The sequence below is a fragment of the Dromaius novaehollandiae genome, chromosome 4 (genome assembly GCF_036370855.1).
Source record: "Dromaius novaehollandiae isolate bDroNov1 chromosome 4, bDroNov1.hap1, whole genome shotgun sequence".
In the NCBI taxonomy this organism is placed as follows: domain Eukaryota; kingdom Metazoa; phylum Chordata; class Aves; order Casuariiformes; family Dromaiidae; genus Dromaius; species Dromaius novaehollandiae.
This window is the reverse complement of record NC_088101.1, coordinates 65,471,061-65,493,913: the sequence shown is the minus strand read 5'-3', so window position 1 is coordinate 65,493,913 and position 22,853 is coordinate 65,471,061.

Sequence of the window (22,853 nt, the reverse complement as noted above, 5' to 3'; positions counted from 1 at the left end):
AATGATACTACTGCACTCATGTCTAGGAAAGTGCCCAAAACCTTCTCCTGTTTTTTTGTTCACATCGCTTGATGCTGTTAACTTTTATAATGCTGCTACACAGTATTGCTAGGGGAGCATTAACATCTACAACTTTTCCCACCTAAAACTGTATTTCTTCAGTTGTGTTGTTTTTCACAATGAAGAGTTAACCACAGAGTCTCTCCCAAGTTGATTCCAACTTTCCAGCATCTAATTTCAGAGTTACTCTTTTAAGTAGAACAGAATAACATTCAGACTCCCAGAGCTAGGATTCAAAATGCCATAACCAAAAATAGCATTATGAATGAATTATTTTACGAGATTCTGAATTGTTCACTGTAACTTTCCGAAATATGCAGCTTCTAATAATACGATATAGGAGTTTTCTATCACCTACCTTATGAATACCCAAAGGCAGCATTTCTACCAATATTCTAATAATTGATAATATTTTGCACTTATAGCTCACTTTCACTCAGGGGACTCAGAACACTTGAAAAGTAAAAGCTAGTAAGTTTCTCTGTTACAAAAATTGAAAAAAATAGCGGTATACAAAATATATCTACACTTTTCACACACAGTGAATTGTTAGTGAAGTTGCAAATGCAACTGAGTAATCTTGTTCAAAGCCTTCTCTGGAGCAACACCCTTTCTGTTATCAACATCATTGCCATCATTGTTACCACTGTTCTTTATAAGATAGTAGCACGTAAATTTCATCTAGACAAGATCTATTTTACTAGTTTAACAAATACATAAAAATTTTATCAGTCCTTCTTCTAAAGAGTGTACAAAAGAATAAGGCTTTATAACTTTATCTCTGTGAATATGTCGTATACACGCTTGCCTGTAAGCATACAAGAACAGGGCCATTCTTTATAAACCCATTTATAATTTTTATATGTAATAATATCATACAAGGTCAGACCGTTACCCGCTCACTCACAGTTCTGAGTAGAAATCAATAGCACTGCTTATGGGAGTAAATGCTCCCTAATGTGATCATGCACAAGGCTCACTGCCTGACCTGCGAATGTCACCACCATATTAATTAATTACTTCTGGAACACCTAACGGGCTACTTGATTCTGAGATTTTGAAGAAAGATACCTAAAGAAAGGAAAATAGAGAATCTAGAATAACATTAAATCAAAGGTAATATTCAGTGATAATACATATGGAGGTGACATCAAGTGTGCAAAAGCTCAGAAATAAATAAAAGTAAGAAAGGAACAGATTTAGAGGGACAAAGTAATTTTATTTCTCATGGTGATGTTTACTGTGAACGTAAATGACAGGCATTATGTTCTGAGGGAATAAATGAATTAACACAACTGTACAAATCCTAACATGTATGTTGTGCATGTGCACTACTTAGTTCTCTATAATTCTGCACATCAGTATTATATTATGGACTCAGTTTTGTTCCTGCTGAAATGAATAGGCACTCTGTTTCTTGATATAATAAATAAAATGTACTGACAAGGTTGTTGGAGAGTGTTTTTGACCCAAATCTCCTTCCAGATACCAGTGCTATATCTCATTGTGAAAAAAATAAATATCTGGAACACAGTGAAGATGGAAAGATCATCCTGTAAAAACTTTCAACATTTTAAAAATATTTCCATATCCTCTTTGTATAACCTGAATACTTTTAAAGTTGTACTCTTCAGTCTTTGTTCCCCCTGCACCCTGCATTAAGTCAGAAAGAGAGCAACCCCAGAATGGTCATTATTCTGACATGAAAGACCCTGAATCAAGACCACACCCTGGATAAGACAGTAGACAGTGAACCATGCATGAACTCTTACCACATAATTTAGGAAGAGAGCTATTCATAGCACACCAAATTTTACACATCCTTAATATGTTTCTAACAAAGGAATTGATTTTGCAAAATCCACATGAATATATATTTTTGGAAACTTCTCAGCTGGCTAGAAACTCATAGAAAAGCACAAATGCTAGACATATAAACAAATGTTTATTTTCCACAAAAGAAAAAATTAAGGTCCTGCTGCAATTTCAAGTTAGAAAATTGTCATGGATAATTACTGGCTTAAACTGTACAACACAAGTGTTTTGCTTTAAGTGCTCTATCCAAGTTGCTGCTTAGTATTTTCTACACTCTACTTTCAATATGTTTCAGTCTGTGACCCTGAAAGTTGCATGTGACTCCAAGATGTATTAGTGTTGCATTCTAGCAAAGCTTTTAACCTTCTGTGGGAGTTGAAGTACTAGGATTTTTCCAGGTTATTATGAGTTAGGTTTCCATTGGCAACTATCTACCCAGCATATTATACGAAAACTTCTGAATTAACAAAGAAACAGATCTGAAAAAAAAACGAGCCTAACATTTATTCGCAGAATAATTGTTGTTGGAAGTGATCTCTGGAGATCATCTAGTCCAACCCTCCTGCTCCAGCAGGGTCCCCTAGAGCAGGTTACCCAGGACCATATCCAGTTGGATATTGAATATCTCCAAGGATGGAGACCCCACAACCTCTCTGGGCAACCTGTTCCAGTGCTCAGTCACCCCCACAGTAAAGAATTTTTCCTCAGGTTCAGACAGAACTACCTGTGTTTCAGTTTGTGCCTGTTGCCTCTCATCCTGTCGCTGGGCACCACAGAAAAGAGTCTGGCCCCATCCTCTCTTCACCCTCCCTTCAGATACTTGCACACATTGATAAGATCCCCCCTCAGTCTTCTCTTCTCCAGGCTGAACAGGCCCAGCTCTCGCAGCCTTTCCTCATACGTGACATGTTCCAGTCCCTTAATCATCTTAGTAGCCCTTCACTGGACTCGCTCCAGTATCTCCATGTCTCTCTTGTAATAAGGAGCCCAGAACTGGACCCAGCACTCCAGATGTGGTCTCACTAGGGCTGAGTGGAGGGGGAGGATCACCTCCCTCAATCTGCTGGCAGTCGCTAGTGAAGTCCAAGATACTGTTGGCCTTCTTTGCCACATGGATGCATTCCTGGCTTATGTTCAACTTGTCCGCCAGGAATCCCACATTTATTTCTAGTTATAAGGAGATATTTACAAGCATAAACACAAGTGTATGGTTATAAACACAATATGTAATGTAACTTTTATATATATATATTTTTTTGATACCTCATACCAAAATATTACTATTTTTTCTATTCAAAAAATTCTTAAATGTCTTCTTCTTCCATGCTGAATTTTTCCTCTAGAGCTTAATGTTGGACTCCCAACTGTTGCACAACATTTTCTTTGTAGCTATTGCATTGTAAACAATTGCTCTTTGTTAGCATCATTTCTAAATTAATATAGTCAATAACAAGCAGTAAAATCTTCAAACAATTAATCAGTAAAATGAGTAGAACCCATATATACAGCTGCCGGATTTAGACACTAATGGCCCCATTTATAAAAGAATTTCATGATTTTTTTATACCAAATTACATCAATTTACTTTCAAGAAGAGTATCACACATCATAACAGAATAGCTTACTATCATTTTCCCACTAATTTGATGCTTTCATGCATTCTTATTTATATATCTGTGTTCCAAAGTGGTGGTTAGGGCAAAATGCATTTCTAAATGGGTAAAGGCAGAGAGAAAATATATACTTATTAAGCTGCTTCTTTGTTGCTTCCTTATTCTTGATGTTTATGCTGACATTAGGCTAAAATTCTCATTTGTCTTTTATTAAAATTTTTGCCATAGTGGTAAATTCTTTGCAATTTTTCCATGGCAAATTAGGATTAATTCCTTTTATCTATAACCATCTCTCAAAGGGACCAATATACAATTAATTGTGCTCACTGATGGATAAATCCATTTTGTTTTCCTGAGTGCCATCACACTCAGAAGTTAAGATTAAAAATGAGATTGAGATGTTCTTTGTGACTTAGAGTTGTGGGTTTTTTTACTTTTTACTTCTTGCAAAACCAGGAGCGAAATGTGAAATCTTGTCACAGAATTTTAGTGGAAGGGTGGTGAACTAAGCATTTCTGGAAGAAGTCTCACCCTCTTGCCGTCCAGCTTTTCTCTTTGGCTAAAAAGTGGCCTTTATATAAGTGGTGAAGACTTGTCTGTGTTGAGCGTTCCCAGCAGCATCACCAAACCTGGTCATTGCGCAGTACTCTGAACGCAGGGTCAGGGCTGCAGAACAGACACTGAAAGATTGGGGTCTTTCTGCTGACAAAAAGAGCTTATGATGTTTCAAAGAAACTGCTTGCCAGTCTTCACCAGTCAATAGCTAAACAGAGACAGACATTGGAACAGACTCTGCAATCCACACTTTCTCCCTCTCAGGAAAAGTACTGAACATAGCACTTAAAAGAATCACTTCCCTTTGACTATTCACCTTCCAAAAACTAACTTATTAAGGATTGCCAGGATTCTCTTGTCTCATTTTAGGAAAAAAAAAAGAATTTGTCCCACAGTGGTCTTTGAATTTGTATGGTGGCTCAAAGAGTCATAAAAACTGGAGTAATATTTTATGACTTCTGTTTCTCCTGCTAAGTTTCAAATCATGTGTGCATAGCAAACAGAGAAACAAGAGGCCAGACAAGTTGGCTAGTGTGTTTTATTATTTAGATTTGAGTGTACTTTATATTTAATTGTTTTTTGCATGGTTTTGTCTAACCTGTTTTTGAGAACTGTTTATTTCATAATATAATTACTTTTACAGACAGAAAGATTGTCTGTGCTGTTTACTTTAGGCCTCCCGTGCAATAATATAAGACCATTATTTTACATATTTAAAGAATTTTGTCATGTCTGTCCTCAGCCTTAGTTCGTCTAATTCAACAAAAACATTTAACATTTGCTTGTAGCTTATGTTTTCCAGACTTCATTCTTCTCATTTTGCCCTATGATCTTTCTGGTTCACACACATCCTTCTTCAAGGTGCCCAGAACTGACACAACTCTAGGTGTACAATCTCAAGTAAGTATGTGGATTACTTGAAATATTTTACCTCAGATTCCTGTTTATACATTCATTCACAGTGATTATTAATTTCAGGTTTTGCAACAATGTGACATTATTTATGTTCAGCTTGTGATTGACTGTAATCCTCCCATGGTTACAACATATAGAACGGTTTCCTGGAAAATGATTCCCTGTTTTGATAGATGACTCATCAACTGTTTCTGCTGAACTTACAAGCTTTCAGACAGCAAAGGAATCCTGGCTGACAAGTCTTGCTTTTTCTGGTGCTTATCATGTTCTCCTCAGAGTCATTGAAAATAACTCATTTAGACTATATTTTTAATGTGTGTTTATAAGAATGTCACATGAAACAGGGTCAAAAACTCCACAGAAACAAAAAATAATACTATAATTATCTGATTTGTTGTTCATTTGATTTATTTATCAATTTATTGTCTTCAAATTATTTGCTGGAGTTTGAGAGTTAAGGATAATCAAGAAACAATAAAAAGTGGTTTATAATTCCCTAGGGCCTGTTTTTCCTTTGGAAAGGAAACATCATCCACATCCCCTTCCATCTAATTTCAACTTAGACTTCTGAATTAGAAGCTTAGCCATAATGTCTCCTGTTCGTACAGCCATATACTTCATAAATATATTCTTCTTTCAGATCTAGTCATTGTTACCTCTAATCTATCTGAAAAAAGAAGTGGTCAGTGAATGAGGCCAGAGTGGAGTGCGCACACATTAACTGGCCAGAGTGGCGTGGGAACAGGAATGTAGAAGATATATGCATTTTCCTCCCTGTTCAATAGTAAAGTAATTCTCCCCTTCATCTTTCTTTTTATCACTAATATAGTTATAATTTCTTTTAACCCCTTTTGTTTCTTGCTGTTATTTCTTGTATTGTATATTTTCTATTTTTTAACTGTCAGCTTACCTTATTTTTTCATAGCCAAACTTTGTGATTTGATGAGATTTCTATTTCGTTAATGATTTTTTTTATTGCCTTTCAGTTCATTGGGGAGATCTCGGTTTTCCAAATTGGTCTCTCTATAATATTTATATTTTCCTCCCATTAAGACAAAGCTTGTAGCCATAATGTGCTTTTATGAAACTGCCAATTTCTGTGAATTTAATAGTTTCATGTGAGATCTGCTCACTAGTATCTATGATTTTTACTGCACTATCTTCTATATTTTCCTTCATCAAAAAAAAATAATTTAACCATTCACTGTGATCATTTTCACCCAAGTAAACTTTCAACTTCATGTTCTCAGTCATTTCCAACTTGTTGATCAGAATCAAAGCCTAAAAGTTTTCCCTTCTGCTTTCTCCAACTTCTGCATCACAAGCTGGCTTCAACAGACTCCAAGAACTTGCCTGATGATCTGTTACTGACTTCTGGATCTAAATATGTCTCTTCCATTACTTATGGAGGCATAATTGATACTTCATAACCCAGTCTGTACCAGAGGAGCTCTGCGTGCATTCAGAAAACCTCATTGTCTTTCTATGGATCCTCTTAAAAATGCTCCTCCGCTAAAATGCTTGCAAAAATGATGAATACAAGAGTAAACTGTGACTGCTGTTTTCATGCTAGACAGTCCTATTTCCTTGCCTGTTTGTTTGTTTGTTAGTTATGGCCATCTGTTGTTATCGTAACCCGAGCTTGCGAGTTGCATGGATTATCTTTTTCCTATGCATTTGCGTGGAGTTCAGTCAAGCCTTTGACTGGGATCACTTGGCACAGTTGTAACAGAAATACAAGATATTCATCATCATCATCATCATCATCATCATCCTGCTTGGAAATAGCTGGCACACAGATGCACACGCTCCACTCTTTCAGATTTATGAATAGGTTCAGAGCAACTGCTGCTCCACTCATGAAAGTCAGTGATCACATTCGTTTTTGCTGAAGGTGGAATTCAGTTTCTAGACCTCAAAGGCAATTCAGTCTATTCCATATTTCTCAGAATCACATGATTTATTTTGTGTGCAGATGTTTAAGAAAATGCTTTTGTTTGTGTATTTGTTGGGGGTTTTTTCTTTTTTTTACCTTTCCAACATAAAATCAGTAGTACTCTGTGAGGAATTATTCCTGATCACCTAAAAATATAGTTATGGTGAACAAAAACACAAAAGGACCAAAATGTATGAATATATGCTATCTGACAAATATCATAAATATGCGTTTTAGCCTGTATGTTAAGATGGTTATGGCTTTCTGATTTGAGACAGTCAAATTGTTGCTTCTCTGTTATCCTTAAACTTCACAAATGTATTTCTGTATGTACTTATATCTGAATCCAAGGAAATGAAAGTCCTGCCAGCAATATAATATGGACTCCTAGCTATAACAAAAATAACCAAAAATAAAAGGAAACAGACTTAGCAATATTGAAAGATATTCCTCATTGTCACTGTGACAGTTGTAGTAAAGCTGACTATATGAATAATGTGCATTATTAAAGACTACGTCTTGCATATGTTTTGAAGTTATTTTCTGGCGTACCCTGCTTGTTTATTTGGGGGGCACAGGGAATGACAAATGATAGTAAATGCTAAACAGTAAAATATTTAGAATGCTGTTACATTTAATAGACCTTACAGATAAGAGTAAAAACACATGCACAACAGATCTTTGAACTCTTATGCATTTTACATCAGTCACTCTCACTGAGCTTCAAGCATGATTCTGCCAATTTGCATTAAAAGAAATCTTATGTCAGATGTTTTGCTGTCTTAGTGCTGCTATTGCTCTGAGTTGTTTATTTTTCTCAAATAATAGAGTGCAAAATTTAGGTCTAAATTACATTTACTTTAACGAGAACAAAAACAGCTTATAATGTGCCTGACTCACTATGGAGTGAGAGTTCCATTATGCATAAAGACTTTGCATCAACCTAAGAGAGAGAAAAAACAGTCATGCGAAGAAGGCAGATACATGACAGGTGTTACTAGAGAAGGAACTTGGAAGACCACTTATTTTATGATGACTCTAGTAAAACAGACATTAGGTTCCCTAATTTTTTGTCATTTTTTATTTTAAAATCAATATCTAAATATTTATTCAGTTAAGATTTGTGGTATTCTCAGAGACTATGTTCCTACACAACAGACATGACTGATCAAAAATATTACTGCAATTTTTTTTATTATTATTTTTTTTTTTAGAACTGGTGCAGAGATAGATGACTTAGTTAAGGTCAAACAGGAAATCTGAGAAAAAGTAATTATTTGAACTGAATCTCAATAAATATTACAAAAGCAATTACCAGCAAAAGCTATATGTAACAAATCTGATAAAAGGTTCTTCATAAACATATTGCAGATTTCTTGACATGGAAGGTAAACAGAAAAATTAAAGCAAAATTAACCAGCATGTACTAAATAATTATTTGTGAAATTTAACCTACTTTCCTATCAATTTTGGCAGTGCAGAAACAGACTTACAGATCAAGCAATGTTTCAAATTTCAGTACTGGAGTAGATAAAGTTCATATGAGCAACTTACCATAACCATGTAAAATTTTCACTTATAAATTAACACATACTCCAAACAAAACTCTAGTTAGTCATTTTTCCAATTGTGCTGAATAGATTTCTGTTTATGTGGTATTTTTTTTTAATTTGCAGTAATTCATCAGTTAAAACTTATTGTAATTGAGCACATGATATGTACCCCCATTCTTCCTATTCACTCCTTAGTTGCTTTCTCACCCAAAAGACCATAACACTTTGTGTCCTAATGCCTTGACAGTGTCTAAATCTGTAATCGCTCTATTGAAGTTACCATGACGCTGAAAAAATAAAGGTGCTGTACAGTTGGCTTTGGTATGAGTGAACGACTGCAAATTTTATTGACTGAGCTGTAAAAAGAGTTTATTCAAAATTTAACATGAAATCTAAACCATACCGCTGCAGTTCTAACAGTATTTCTCTGAAATATCTCCGAAAAGTCAGTTATGTCCAAAGCTGATGATGCAAATGATATGTCTACCTACAAATATTCATGATAATGGAAATAAAATATATATTCACATATACATTAGTACTAAATTTGCTTTTGCATTGCCATACATATATAACTTTTGTGAGGTAAAATCCCAGACATTTTGTCCCATTGAGTGCCTAATAGTACTGCCAACATTTTGCAGCAGACTAGAATCACAGGAGGAATATTGCCGGAAGACCACAAGTTCTAGAACCTGCCAGGTGTAAGTTTGTAGCCGTGCAACAATTTTTACAATCACAGTGTATCAACCATTTTCCTGTAGATATCCATTCTTTCTCTTTTTCCTTCCTGTTTTCTTCATGCTACATTAAACATGGCTTTGCTTTACTTTGGGAGTTTTTATTTGTTTTAAAATGTGTTTGATAATATCCTCTATCTTGTGTTTTACACCACAGCTTCAAGAACACAGGTTCCTATTTTCCTGTTGTAAATATATGTTGAAATTGTGTGGCATTAAAATTGTATTTAAAATAAATGCAGAGGAGTTAATGAATGAATAACTGAATATTTCAACAGTGTTGAAAGAAAAAGGACAATCTCGTGCGTGATTTACAAATGGAAGTTCTGTTCAAAAATTATTCAGCAATTATATTTGTAAAACCTCAGTGAGTATTATGTCCTGCTTTTGGCATCTGGCGTTAAAGAATACATAGAGACACAGAAGAAAGGCTCAGTAAGAGCTCAGAAAACATGAACGATGAAAAAAGAACTATGTTTGCCTGGAGTAGAAAAGAGAATAATGTAAGGGGAGGGACAAGCACAGAAGTCTTCAATTATTTCAAAGGTCATTATAAACAGAATTGTAATCATTTGTGCACCACACTCCCTGGGAGTAAGAAAACAAATATCTGCAAACTTTGAAAAAGAGTAGAGAAAATATTTTAATTTGAAAAGTTGTTAACTGCTTGTATACTTGCATATTTGGATTTTAGAATCGCTTTACTGAAGGTTTTTAAGAATAAATTTGAAAAACATCTTTCAGGATAGACTTAGTATTTGTGATCTTTCCCAATATATGAAGATCTGTCAAATTACCTTTGTTCCTATGACTCTTAGAATTTCCTTAATACGTATATGAAGAACTAAGGACTGGTGACAAAAACCTCCAAGATCTATAGCATGATCCCTAGTAGTTAAAGTGGCAAATAATAAGATCTTAGGATGTACTTCCAAAATTTCAATCCTATAAACCTCCAATCCACTACCACATGGTTACAGATTAAAAAACAAAAAAACTCCTTAGATATTATTTTACCCATTGAACTTTGAACTTGAGAATATTTCTAGATGTTACTATGCTATGGGAGCTGCCAAAGGAAAATGCAATATCTGTTCACAAAGTTGGCTGTATTTTGTGAGTAACTTATTTACACTTTCATTCCCAGAAGACTGGGAAGGCTTTCTACAGAGAAAAAAGGATGACTTTAACCAAATAAATGTAGCTCAGTATCTTATCATACTACATACCGCACTAAAGTATTTTGATAATTAGAATTCTAAGGGGTGATTTCTTAAATTTATAGGATGCATTATCACTTTATGTACATTTTAATTTACTACTTGAATTAGTAGTGCACATTACTGGCATTAGGAAAAAATGGAAAAAATACAAACAATTATAAGCACTAAATGGGATTGAGTAAGCATTTTTGTTAGCCCCAAAGCTATCCTGATAGCTTTATTGTCTTAATCAACTTAGTAAACTCATTTTATTGCTCTTTTGAGGTGGATGTTGTGGACACATGCTGGGGTACTAGTTCACTTCTGCCAAATTAAAAATGATAATTCTCATGCGTGAAATAACTGCATGGACTAATGACCAAGTCTCTGCATAATCTGAACTGAAGCCCCAGCAGGTGGCAAACAATTAAACACTTAACGTAATATAATATAGTCACAAGTCTTTTTTTCCTAAAAAAAAGAAGAAAAGTAACCTATTCTTTCCCTGCTCAGTTCTAAACTCCCAAAATAAAGTCAGAGAAAAAATTAAAAGAAGCAAATTAAAAATGTGCCACTTCAAAGTCACATGCTAACAGGCCTCTAAAAATTCATATGATTTCAATACTTCATTCTAAGTACTCAATTCTTGTTTTGTTTTGAAAATGGAGACACGATTCTACTCCCACTGAAGCAATAACCCAAAGGTTACTTCAGTATCACAAAGAATAAACCTTGAGACACACCTTGGTGCTTCCTAAGACTTGGAAACGGAACCAAATTCAGAACTAGATGTGCAGTAAGTAGGTTATAATTTAAATCAAAAAAAATCCAATTATTCCATATTTTTAGAACGGATACTTTATACCTGACTTCCAAGAATTTGAAATCTAAGTCAAAATAGTGAAGACTGTGTCTTTCTCAGATAAACATGTGCAAGGATTTTCTTGAAAAAGATGGATTTTATATAATGTTGTATGCTTTTAGAGGTTTCTTTCAGGTACATGCAGACACTTTAAAAAAAGGGCCATACCTGAGTCATGTCTGTATAATAGAAACCCAATTTAGCTCAGAAATATTCTTATTCTGAGTCTCATATTACATAGCGTAAATTCATTTTTCTCTGTGAAATTAGGGATTATTTTGTGATTTTGGTGACTGGCTGCTAAGGATATATTGCAACACATGCTAAAGCAGAAATGGATGACTGCCTCCAGAGGAGATAGCAGTTGCTACATTTCCTCTTATTTAGCTAATGTTGAGGTGCAATTTACAGCTATAGCTGCCATTTTTAGCAGGCCTCTTTTCCAGAAGTTTGTGCTGGAAAAACAAGTAGATGGGCAAACTGCAAAACAGAGGCTGAGGACCTCCCAAACACAAAACACGTCTGAGGAGAAGGCTCCCTCCAGTCAGTCACGGTGTGAGGAAAACCAGAAGTGAAATTTCAAGAAAGATTTTTGTTTGTCAAAATGTAGAGTAAGAAAGAACAAAACATGCTGTACTGGAAGGGGTTTTTTTTCGCTTTTTCCTTTTTTTTTTTTTTTAAGCTTCCATAATAGCTTTTAACAAGCCCAATCCTTAAGATACCTAAACGTTTACAAGTAATTTTCTCCTTTTACCCCTCCTTTTGTTTTGTCTGTATTTTTCTCTGGTCAGTTCAGCACAGACATCAGACACTCATTTGGAAGGAAAACACACAATTATTTCATTTGGAAACATCATTTTTTCTTTAATGTCTGGAATTATATTAACTTCACTGAAGACTGGGCTTAGTGTTGTCATGCCTCCAGCTTTACTACCTCTTCTGCTTTTAACTTAGTGCCAATGCATACAGACAGATATATTGTAAAGCATCCTTTTCCTCATCCAAGAAAATACCTTTTGGTATTGCTGCATCCTTCTTTTTTCCAGTTAAAAGGCTTGAATGCTGGCATTCACCATGAAGAAACACCCACAAGGGAATATGTTTTTCTTTGCACCACCACGAGCCTCAGCTTGTCTCCTGTAGTGATTCACTCTTTTAATTTTCACAAAGCTCAAAGTGATTTCATTCATGAAGCCTGAATTTTTCTACTGGCACAAAAACGAAAGAGTGATGCAGGAGCAAGATGAGAATTATTTCTCCCACCTTTTTATGAAATCATCAGCAGGGCAACATTTATCACTTTTGCTTTGTGTGAAATTTTGTGTACTAAGAAGGCATAGTCGTGATTTACTTGTAATATGTACTTGGGCTATTCACAGATGCAATAATCCTTGGAAAAAATTTAATGAATGGATTATGCAATGTGATCTTAAATCTACATCTATCCAAATTCATTAGTGTGGATTTTCTTTAATATTTTTATTGCATTTTGAAATTATTTCTTTTTAAGATCTTAATATAAGGTCCACAAGAAAAATATCAGGCTGCACTCTACAACATACTCCCTGTTAAGTTAGCATTGTAGATGTTCAACAGAAGTGTTCAGCCACTTACGTTTTCACATAAATGCAAGAATGAGAGCCTGAGGCAATATGAATACTGGCTTTTCAAACTTCAAAGGAGCAGTGAATGATTCTTGCCCTGCTTTTGCCATCCAGAATTGGCCTAAGCTTGGGGAGCAATTAAAATTAAATAGCCACTGAACTGCAGAAAGTGAAGATCGGCAACTCTGAGCATGAGACTTTTATGAAGTCCCCTGACTAATTCATATCTTGGTGTTGGTAAAGCAAGGAATGAAATCAGAATGAGAACCATTTCTATAGAAAAAGAGCAAAAGACAGCTATGTTAACCTTGAATATAATGGGCCATATCTTTGTTTAAAACCAACTGTATTTCAGGTTATTGTTGCCATTTCCTCATCCCAGGAACCCTCAGTAAAAACTTTCAGGTACCAGAGATCTGAGCAGCTCCGCACCAGCCCTCTCGTCTTATCTCTTGTAATAGTTATCAGGGCAGTTAAACGTTTAGACAAAGTAAATCCTGTATCAGACCTGTGTGGCATTTCCTCCCTCCTTCCTCCCTTCCTTCTTACTTTCTTTCCTCTCTTCCTTCCTCCCTCCCTTGCTCCCTTCCTCTCCTCTCTCTTCTTGCTGTCTCTTCTCTCTCCTCCCCTCTCTCTCCTTCTTCACAGAGGACATGCTCTCAGGGCTTGGACCAGTACAGACCAGCCTATGGGTCTATATATAGAGAGAGTGTCCCTGTCCAGTACGGAAGACACAATGTCATGAGAAAGGTAAGTCTTGGAATAGGCTGCAAAACATGAACCAAATACTGCTTTCTTAGAGACAAACAAGACACTCAGAACATAAATGAACAGGTGTTATACGGGCAATAGTTACAGGGTCCTGCTTTCATTGTCTTTTAGAGTGCCTTCCATTATCTTCACCTACAGAAAATAATAAATGATTATTTAAAGCCTGCCCTTCCAAAAACCAGATTTTATTCACGCTACCAAGTCTGAGAAACAATCAGAGGATTATAGAAGCTGAGAGGTTAAATATTTATTTAAAAAATGTAATATTAATTTTTAAAAAGGGTTTTATTTATGTTGTTTCATAAAGATCAGAAATGTTTGGGATGGATATAATTTAAAATAATAATATTTCACAATATAAACAGGAGTACTGAAATAAAATATACATAAAACTTATATCCTGATATAGTTTTGAATTTTGAGGTTAGGGGATATATGGTTATGTTATAATCTTGTAAAATAGTAACAGGTCATTTTATTGCCATTGCTTCATATGTCTTGTTCAGCAACAAATACCAGAATTGCGTTTTGAGCACAGCTTCAGAACAAATGCAGTGAAATAATGTACATGTAAATCAGCAATCTGATAGGCACAGGTGAACTCTAATGCATTTAATTATCTTTGAAAGAAAGCACACATTAAGACTATATATGTCGATGCCACTTTGTATGTCTAGTAAATATTTTGTGTAATTTTCCATGTCATGTTCTGAGTGTTTGGCTTTGGGATTTTTTGTGAGGAGAAACAGAAAATGGAAGAGACACAGACATTCTGAGGGCAAACTGCCTGTGTAAGAAGAGGAGCCTTTCAAATATATTCCCGTTAAGTCCTCAGAAATATGTCCTCAACTAATATAGCAGTTTTCTGGCTACTTAGTTCCTTACAGGGCTAGATAAAAATAGAACATTTTATCTGTTGTTTATCCATTGCTACTGACACAGCTGAAAAAAGACATAATGACTTAAGTGTAGAAAATGGATATTTCATGATAACCTGTGTTTCTCACTATACCATTTCTTCATAACTGCCAAATTAACACATATCACGCCTGCATAGCTGGTATTTAATAATCCCTAAAAGGCCTGTTTTCCTATTCAGTCCATGCTAAACATGCCAATTAGCATTTTGCTGCGTGCAGACCTCTAATGTTGAGTAATATATTTGTAAAAATCATTGTGATACTTTTCAATTTTTATTTGTCTGACGTACTTGCAGTACAACACAGGCATGTCTAGATTCTCAATGCTTTGTAAAAGCTGCTCTGTATCTTAAGCATATCTGCCTTTACTGTTGGTTTGCTCTTCTTTTTCCTCAGCACATAGACTTGTGCAACTCCGTAGCCCTCTAATACAGTATTGCCATTGCTAGTAATAGACCACAAGCTTTGTACCGAGTTTGCAAGGCCTCTGGACTGGGGCTTGTTGAGGCTAGCTCTGGTGAACTTTTCTTGACCTGTCTGCAGCTTCGTTTCATTTGATTTAGCTGTAACAGCAATTTTTCTAACTGACCAGGTGTCTGTGGCTAATCTGTTTTGCTTTTGTTTAGCTTTGTAGAGTACCACCATGGTTTTACAAATGTAGCAGTGTAAAAGAAATGCAGGCCCTGCTCAGTTAAGGAAATGAAACTTGGAGCTGTACAAAACTGATTTTAGAGGTAACAGAAAACAAAGAAATACTACCTAAGAATGTAAAAGGCACCAATTATAGTAAATTCAGGTGTAACATGGGTCTACAGACTAATAAAGAAAAAGCAAAGCTATAAAATCATGTTAGAAAACATATAAAAATGACCCCAAGTGGATCCTAGAGTAAGGAAGAAGAAACCATCAGCATGAACATCATTTTCCTCCTATCAAAGCACTTCAGGTGCTGATGAATCATGTAACGCCAGAATGAAAGCACCAGCCTTAGGAGCAGGGGAAGGGTGGACACCACACCAGCAAAGAGGTAGAAACTAAGAAGCGTGTATAATTTTAACTGTATCTTTACTATCACCGAAACGTGTTTCTGAATATATATATTATTTATCTTTCTGTAATAATTAGCTTTGGACTAATAATGATTTTGGGATTAGACTTGTAAGACTTCAGTTAAACCAATTCTTGGCTTTACACTCAAGGTGTGTTTCTTCTTTGCCCATAAACAAGATTTTGAGCATACTACACGTTCATGTTTCCAAAAATGTAATCTAAGACTATCATTCTTATTATGCAAAAGACAATGATATCCCTCAAGAGAGGCTGGAAAAGGTTACTTTGCTGCTTTTCCATTCTTACCTTCCCTTGAACATTCCTTGCTTGTCAGCTGTGTCAGATTTTTTTCTTGTTAGGCTATATTTTCTGCAACTGTTTTCATCATTTTCTGTTGATTATACTGCTTATGGAAATGTTTTCATATGCTGTGGTTTCTGCTTGACAGCAATCTTAATAATGCATCAGTGTCCTTGGACTGGTAACAAGGATTTTTGTAGGACTCTGCTATATCTTCAGTATGGAAACAACTCATATTAGCAACATTGTCTCTTTGTGGTATACCATTGTCAAGAGCCCTCCCCTTCCTTATTATGAATTTTATTTCAGCAGATGAGAAACAGATTCTGTGACCAGGCTCAAAGGTAATTACCCAGTTTGCTTCTGAGACACCTACATCAGGAGAGTCTCTGCCACCACAGCTCTTCAGGAAAGTTATGCCACAGGGAACCCAGAAGGGATGCAGTGTGGGCCATCAGAAGGATGTTTTCCTCTGTTACCTCTTTATCTCCTCCTTAAACCGCATACAATATACGAGCAAAAATCATGGCTGTCCTGATTTATCTGCATTTATTCTTGCAGCTATTCTGTCATAATTATGTCAGCCAGACATATAGCTGATTTTTTTCTTTTCTCTTGGTGCCTGCAGCTGGACTTTGTAGCATAGACGGGGTGTACAACACATTCATTCACAGTACAAAAACTTCTGTTGATTTCAGAAGTCTTTAAAGAAGGCCCACAGCTGGCACCTGCCCACAGGACTAGCCTCATTTGTTTACATTAGATCCTGATGGCATCTGAAAGCCAGAGTGCAAACTGGGCCTACAATAAGGAAAGCACACTACCAGATTTAGTCATGCTGTACCATAATTAAAACATTGTAATAGAAGCTACCATGGCAATACTGTTGACTTCCTATTGCTCCAAAAGACCCAGCTTCTTACTGGAGCAATATGCCAGCTGCTTACCAACGTACTTAGTACACTAACAGGGCGTAAGTCTCAACAAACCAACAATTTACATCATACTGCTAATTTGTACAAGCAAGATTGCTTCTTCTGGTATCTTCAAGTTCAAAACCTGTCAAGCTACATTTTTTAAAGTTTAAATGTGATTTTTTCATCACCTCTGCAAATCTTTACAATTCCAGGTTTATGTAGATTTTTCAGGAGGACTTGAACACAAAAACATGACCTAGAAATGACAGCTTTCTTACAGAAGTTGTTTTAAATCACCATGTGTTGCTATCATTTATTCATTCATTAATGGTGAAGTAAAATTTAAAGAATATAAATTCCATGCTGAGATCTTAAATCAGTTCTATATAATATTGAAGCCAAATTAAAATTCTTCTTAATATAACTCATTCAGCTGTAAATATTTTTCAAATTAGTGAAAATGTCTAACCTAATTTTAGCTACTTAGTTTTAGCTGCTTAGATATAGGAGTGCCTGCGAATGTGTGTGGATATATATATATTATACATAGTTATAGTTATTTATAAAAAAGCTAAAACTAAGCAAGTACTATTGATCTATATTCCATTTAAATGATTAATTAATTGTCACAGAACTAGCAAGAACTATTGCCCAAATATATATTTTATATAAATAGAGGTAAATATCCATTTTTTTAGGAAGTAAGTACAGTGCAGTAACAAATCTTATAGTTTATGAAAAGCAGATACACAATTTTGAGAAATGCTAAATTGTTCTTTACAAAAATAGATGAATTTATAGTGTAAAACCTTAGTCTAGTCAAGGATGTGTACAAAATTGTCAGTGGACCATTTTCAGCTGTAGAAAAACTATTGTTTGTGGATGAAAGCTGTGGAAGGAATATGCAAATAGGCTGTGTCTCTATGTATCACTCAAAGAGCTTTTGAAATGATATCTTAAGTGACAGAAATGCTAACTATGGAGAGTTGTGGCTTTCCAGCATCTATGTAATAAAGCAGAAGATAGCATGTAGTGCATTAGAACACATTGGTAATTTAAAAATCTGTCATATTAGATGTTAGATGAAAAAATAATGTTGCTTGCATGCAAGTTTCACAGTACCGTAGAAACACGAAAATTTTGCCTGGTGTTAGGAAAATGAGTCTTTGCTATCCAGAAATACTGAAGTCCATGAATGTTTGAAGGACCTTAGGGTTTTATAGTTTAGTTTGGAAATGGACTTTCCAAAAAATAGGAAATACCTTTCATCCTATTAAAATTGTCTATTACTCATTGTGTGTCTTGTGTATATTTAATATTTTACCAGCATAGTCGAAGTAGCCATTTTAAACTAATTAAGCCAGATGAGTACAGAATCTGAAGTAGACATTCTTAACGTGGCTTAAATTTGCTTCACATTAAATTACAGTAACTTAATTACATATCAGATAAACACAATCAATCAATATAAAAGGAAAATTAAACCAGATTAACAATGTCTTTCTTACCTATCATAAAATTTTCTATCTGTCAGTTTACTATTTTGGCATGTCCTAAGAAAACCATTAACAACAATAAAGCTGGGGTGGAATCACTACGTGTCTCTCTTTCTGGGGTGAGAATACTGTCCAGTAATAGGGACCTTATGCTATTTTATATGTTAATGTTTTTTTGGTTTTTTTTTGAATAGATATATTGTCTTTTCTCTAGAGCAAAGGCCTCTTAAGCATTGTAGGGGGAAGCCTGTCAGATTTAAGCTACTCACCTTTGGAGATATGTTCCAAAGCCAGGTGTGCTCTACTGGTGATACTTTAACCCCCTAAAATGCATTCTTCATCTGGCCTCCACAAAATACATTCAGCCTACAAAGGAACACAGTTGTTATAATGGTTCACAGACAGAATCGTATTAACGTTAGTATAGCTTGTAATGTACAACCTGCTGTCTACAGCAGCTGCGATTTGTATTGGTGTATCTAATATATATATACACACATATATTATATGTATATATATATGCACATATAATATAATTTTAAAACAACCACAGAGAAAACCCATAAAAAGCACAGTAAAATATTTTAAAAAGTTAAATAAATGCAACACTGCATGCAGGCAAGCCTTACATTAGATGGAGTATATTACTTCTACTTTTTCCTCTATATTTGCCAATAAATACTTTTTTATATATATACATAGGACCTTCCAGGAGATGTGTGAAACAAATTCCTCACCTCTGGTAGAAGGAAAAAAGCTACACCACCTTGGACATTTGTTCTAACACACGGAGGGAAGGATATTGCAAAGTTCAGGGCTGAAAGCAGATTGGTATATTCAGAGGTAACTAGTCAGCATATTTGTTTTTCTACAGACTTCACGCTTCTCTGTATAGATCATGGATATGGTGACTGTTTTCAGCAAACTGATCTTAGCTACGCTGTTCTGAAAAGTAAATCCCCCTAGACTCTTCAGACAATGCTTTAAAAAACTGCAATTTCCCATTATCTCCTTCGTTCATTATCTTATTTGGCCTCTAAATTTGTCCTGATGTGATATTGTTTTCTACCATAATTTAACAGATGATTAAAGTTTGCTATGTTGTATTTTATGGAAGTGTGTATAACTGCAGCTTTATGCTATGTATTCAATGCAACATATAAAAACAAATGGAGTGAGAAGAAAGGAAGATACTCAGCCCAGCACACTTTGGTCTGCTCATTTAACTGCAATAATATGTTAATCCTCTCCTTTCCCATTAAAATAAGGATTGGATAAGGCCTGATATAGGCTAGGTAGCTCCTATTCAATTTTCAGGACAACTTTGTTCCCATATAATCATCTCAATAAAATGATTAGGTTTTCAAAAGCCTGAGAAGAATTGGTCAGAAATTTTCTATGGATTAAGTAATTTCTTTTCTCAAATCAGTATTTACAAAAGGAAAATTTAAATTTTGAATATTTTTTTTCCTTTCTGAATGTATAAAGAATATATATTGCCTGTTGTGTTATCCACCATTTTGGAGAGTTGTGGAGGAATAACACAGCATGACAGAAAGACAGCTATGAATTAAAATAAGCAATAAAATAATAATCAGTGAAATATTATATCTGAAATTCTCATTTGTTAACACTGACAAGGATACCATTGTAATGCTTTCATCTGAACAACTGAAAATCTTCAAACTAGATGGAGATCCAAGAAGATATAATGAATGATCTAACATTTCACCTGAATATTTACCCTCAGACTTGTTAAGGGAAATGATCTTTCGTATAAGCCAATGCACCAGATTAATATCAGTTTTCTTATAAAAGAAGTGAACAGTCTTGTGTGAAGTGCTTTATTAAAATGTTATAATGAAATATTGAAGGCTGCCAGAAGATGATACAATGTTTGTTTCTGTGAAGGTTGTATTAGAGTGTCAAAGAAAAAAATAATAGACTATGTCCATGTAAGCTCTGCATCTATGACTAGTAAATCCTGAAAACTGAACTTTGGCTGTGACCTCATTAATGTCCCCTGGGACAAACTTGAATATTTGATAGGAATGAAAACAGCAGGAAAAAAAAAGAAGACAGTGTTTATACAAATGTATACAAATGCAGAATTTTGTAGGTAATTCTGTCTTGCCTAAACGTGATAACTAAAAATTATTGTAAGGAATGCGCAACTAATAATTCTAATAAACCTTTGGTCTAAAAATATCTATAGACACTTTTTTCTAATTATATATGTAATAATTCTGTACAACATTGTGCCTTAGGTTTGTATTGCTATGAGCCTTCCATTTTTAGCGAGGTAGCCTGCCTTTCACTTGGAGCTCTGTAATTTTACACACAAGCTGGTGTCAGTGTGTGTTTTCCAGATCCTCTGTGGCAGTATTTTTAACTTATTCTTGTGGCCTTGCATCTGCAAACCTTGATACTGCTATTATTGTGGGTTCTCCTGGGAAGTGACTGCCACTGGTGTGGGAATCACCCCTTCTTTCCCCACTGCTCCTACCCCTTGTTTGTAGCTTTTGATTTTCTTTAGGGGACTGTAATAATCTGCATGCACAGAGCTTAGTAAGCAGTCAGCATGCAGCACCTGCTCCTGATCAAAGCGTGCTCCCATCGCCCATCATAGTATCGTAACCATGAACAGCCCGTAGGGAGTTTGAGTAGGTCGTGATGAAAAGCCTCTAGTTACTATGGGAAAAGTTTGGTTGGGAACCACGTGCTGCATTGGAGTGGACACCCAGGGCAGGAGGCTCACCTTGGGACCCCAGTCACTTCTTTCCTGGCTCGATCCCAGGGAAAGATTTTTCCTTTTCCCTTTTCTCCTTCTCTCCTTTTCATTTTTCTCCAAAAGTAACTTTCACCACTAGAACTCATGTTGCCAACAGCTATGGACTCAGCTAACAAATCTTTGTGCATGAGAACCTGCCTCAACATCCCTCATGCAACAAAAACATTTTATTTAATAAAACAATTCTTTGGAAAATTATAAACTTTTTTTCTTACAATTGAGCAAGACTTTTCTCTACATGATATAAGTTTTGAAAGCCTTTCTCTTCTTTACTGAGTGAATCTATCTTTACCACTAGCCAGATACTAGCTGGTTTTAAATATCTCATTGTGTGAATTTCACCCTCAATTTTATGAAAATATTGGTGCGTATGTGTCCATATATATACCATGTGGCTGTAACTGCTGCAAGTTTTAATATAGAAATAATAAAAAACTCTCAGAAGGACTGTGTTTTCACAGTTAAGCCAGTTAATGCCTGCAAGTCCTATGTGCTATACTAATGGATAATACACCTAAGGCACTCTGTTGTAATCCATTATCTATGGAATCTGAAGAAATTTTTTGATTAGAGTATCTTTTGATTGTGCAAAATGGTTCCATGCCCTGAAAGCATGTCACACTGAAAGAAATCAAGCAGAGGGTTTTGCTGACATGGATACTTCATGTTAGATACTAGACTGTCTGTATTTATAAACATTCATAAGAACAAGTATAGTTTATTCAGCACTACTATGGGGACATATCTAGAATATTAAGAGCCAGAAGACATTGGAGTAATGAGAATGCATGCAGGTCGGTTTTAACTCATGAAAGTATACATCAATGAAAAAGTCGTATATAACTCAAGATTCAATTCTGAGGATGGCATTAAGAAAAAAACCCACAAAATATCATTTTTTCAGCCAAGAGATATTGTCATGAGTCCAGGTTAAATGTCTAGCTTTTTTACTTCATTTGTGGATATTATCACTAGAGGGTTGCAAGTTCTGTCACTTCCATTTCTCATTAAAATCACTGGCACTGAAACCTTAAACTGGAATTTTAATACCATAATTTGCAAATGAGGTTTGCAAACTGCACTGTCTTAACCTTTTAAACATGCCGTTATTTGATTTGCTGGGCTTTCTTATTGACCTGCATTTTTAGTATATGTCATTTAACAGATAGAGAGCCATCTGAAAAATTAACAGTGTTTTCTGGAGTCTTAGAACCAGATGCATGAAGGACTTAATTTTATGTTTTATTTTAAACAGGTACTCAACACCTTTACTTTTCTTCTCTTACATAAAGATTTAGTTTTCCAAGGGCTAACATTATCTATTATCGATGATTATTGATTATTTATTATTTTATTATTGAAGTGTATCAGTTCTGAGACAAAAAGAACAGTGATTGACAACAGTAGATAGAAAATTTTTAGAGTTTTGATTGCTTGATTGTTCTTCCTGTGTGTGATAGAGCAGCTGTGCCAATTACAAACAACCTTTTTTCATGGATATAGGTTTTCCCACCCTAAAAAAAGAAGGACAAATCATGCACTGATGGTTTCTGCTATGGCATCTACAGCTTCAGCATGAACTCATGCAAATGATTTTGACAAGACTACAAGTTTAGTACTTTGGCCCAAAAAGTTAGCTAACAGTTGAAGGCTAACTGGGTTGTTTCCATTAGGAGAAAGAAATAAATGGACTCTATGATTCAAATGTATGCACTTAAAAGAATATGTAAAAAGTCCTGTTTACTTTAACATA